We start from the raw sequence: 2,515 nt of genomic DNA, 5'->3' as shown, positions 1-2,515 counted from the left end.
TTAATAAATGGTAAACTTGGGGAAGTCAGGAAGGGTGGACAAATTTATAGGAAGAGGTTCCTCTCAGACACCATGGAAAATCTCCACAAGAGATTTCTTAAAGAGAACCCAGGCCTCAATGTGTCCCGCTCCCAGTTTTTTAAGCTGAGGCCCTTCTGGATAGTGAGACCAAAGATCACTGATAGGGAAACATGTGCCTGCAAAATACATGAGAATTTTTCAAATAAAATAAAAAAAATGCACCATCTCGGATTGATACATACAGTATCTATTACTGATGTAGTGGCTTCATCTGTCTGTGATTCGGAAAACATTGATTGCATGTATGGTAGATGTGAAGCCTGCAAAGATATTACTTTCCCTGTCAACATGGATCCAACTACAAAAAACAACATTATATCTTGGACTGAGTGGACAACAAGGTCAACACCAATAAAGAAGAAACTGCAAAATGGCACTACCACGGAGATTGACATGAAAACCACCACCCTGGAGAAAAAAGTGGCCACTATTGAAAAACTTGTAGAGCTAACCAAGTCAGAACTGCCCCGGATATCTACTCATTTGTATAACATTTGGCACCAGTTCACTCATCTTAAGCAATTGAAAGAAAATTTGACCCAGCATGATGTTGTAGTCCATGTTGATTACAGTGAAAACTACACCTGCAAATGGAGCAAGGAATAAAAGACGCTCACTTTGGTGGATCCCACCAGCAAGTCACACTCCATACAGGGGTGTTATACTACACTGGTGGTCAGGCTGAGTCCTTTGCTACTGTGTCTGCCAGTTTACAGCACGATGCTGTTGCTACATGGGCACATTTGCAACCAGTTTTAGGATACATAACATCTAACTACCCCCTGGCAAAAAATATCCACTTCCTGTCCGATGGACCAACATCTCAATATCGGAATAAGGTAGCATTCTACCTTGCGTCCACAGTGCCTTTTATGAAAGGGTTTAAGACTGTGACGTGGAACTTCACTGAGGCCTCTCATGGGAAGGGAGCTCCTGATGGAGTAGGAGGTGCTCTTAAAAACCTTGCAGATCGTGTGGTGGCCTATGGCACAGACATCCCAAATGCTTCTGCTCTACTAGAGAATCTGGCAAAGCACTCATCTGTTAGGCTTTTTGAAGTAACAGAGGATAATATTGCTGCATGTGGGGAACTCGTTCCTCCATTCCTGAAATCAGTCCCAGGAACTATGAAAATACACCAGGTGAGCACCCATATGTGCAACTAAACAAATGCACACTCATTTTTATTTTGCTTGGCTTTTTTTTTTTTAGCTTGGTTTCAATTTTTTCTCTATTTTTTGTTGTAAGTTTGCATTTCAAAGAAAATATTTCTTTTTATAGATCTGACCTTTTCATGGTTTTGCAGATAAAACTAAACATAATGTCTCCACAGGTTGTTGCTACTGAACCAGGAAATATTAGATTTCGAGTTTCGTGCTTCTGTAGTCACTCTTGTGACTGCTTCTCTCCAAAGGAGTTTGTTTTCACGCAAAGGGAATCTGAAGAGACCATCAAAGTAGGAACATGGGTCCTTGTGGACTATGACGGAGACCTCTATCCTGGCACAGTAACACAGGTAGGTTTAAGACTGAGTGGAGAATGGGAAGTCAGGTGTGCAAGTATTGGATTCAGATTGTCAACATGTAATATCAGGGTAATGATTATGTAATAATCAAATTGTCTTTGAAAAACACAGTTGATAACATTTTTTTGCTTCATTAATCCAGATTGCCAGTGGTCAGTATGAGGTTGATACAATGAGCTGTGCGGGAGACAATCGCTTCTACATACCATCAATAAGGTTTGCTGGTGAGAAGGTATGGTATTATTTGGATGACATCAAAGAAATTATTCCTGAACCACTGCCTACCTCTTCATCCGCAAGACACTTCTGTGTGGTGTCAGAAATCTGGGCCAAGTACAAAAAGAAAGTCCAATGAATTATTAAAATTAATGAATATTTTGTTTTTTTATGTAGCCTATGTATATTAAATCTAAGTGTCTAAGTGGCAGTCAAGACTTTCATTAACTATGACGCCTGGTAAATCAGGCCAGACCTAGAAGGAAAAAAAGAGTCACAAAAAAGGTCACAAATCATCTAGGAACAAAAAAAATCCATCACCACATCTTTTTATGTCTCCCTTTATCAGTAGTTCAGGGTCATTTTCTGAATTTGATTTGATATCAATTGAGTCTTACCTTTCCCCACACAATTTCGTTGCTCAGATTACTGGGCCATTTGATGAAGACATCAGCTGCTTTTCCTCTGCTGAAAACAGGGTAAACTGTTTCATTGCCTGAAATGGCTGGGAAAAATATGGGACTATTTTTCTGTTCAGTTTTTGTGTCAACTTAATAAACTTAACATTTTAAAAATATATGTTTTACTAGGGTATTTTATTGTTTGGGTAGTTAAATATTAATGTAGTTATGAAGGGTTCACTACCGAAACATTGTTTTTCATTACCGCTATGTTAACTGTTTGAGGATTTAT

At 39.0% G+C, this 2,515-nt stretch overlaps 1 long non-coding RNA gene across 1 annotated transcript; it reads right to left on the bottom strand.

Annotated features, from left to right (window-relative positions):
- Positions 1 to 1,480: 1,480 nt before the first annotated feature.
- Positions 1,481 to 2,291, bottom strand: LOC119779033. Its single transcript, XR_005280172.1, has 2 exons — positions 2,221 to 2,291; positions 1,481 to 1,930 (listed from the first exon to the last, which is right to left on the bottom strand). It is a non-coding gene; the product is annotated as an uncharacterized LOC119779033 (long non-coding RNA).
- Between the last annotated feature and the right edge of the window lie 224 nt (positions 2,292 to 2,515).

The sequence above is a fragment of the Cyprinodon tularosa genome, unplaced genomic scaffold (assembly GCF_016077235.1).
Source record: "Cyprinodon tularosa strain WSP-4 unplaced genomic scaffold, ASM1607723v1 ctg1414, whole genome shotgun sequence".
NCBI classification, from domain to species: domain Eukaryota; kingdom Metazoa; phylum Chordata; class Actinopteri; order Cyprinodontiformes; family Cyprinodontidae; genus Cyprinodon; species Cyprinodon tularosa.
The sequence above is the reverse complement of the archived record's forward strand: the minus strand, read 5'-3'. Positions and strand labels throughout refer to the sequence as shown.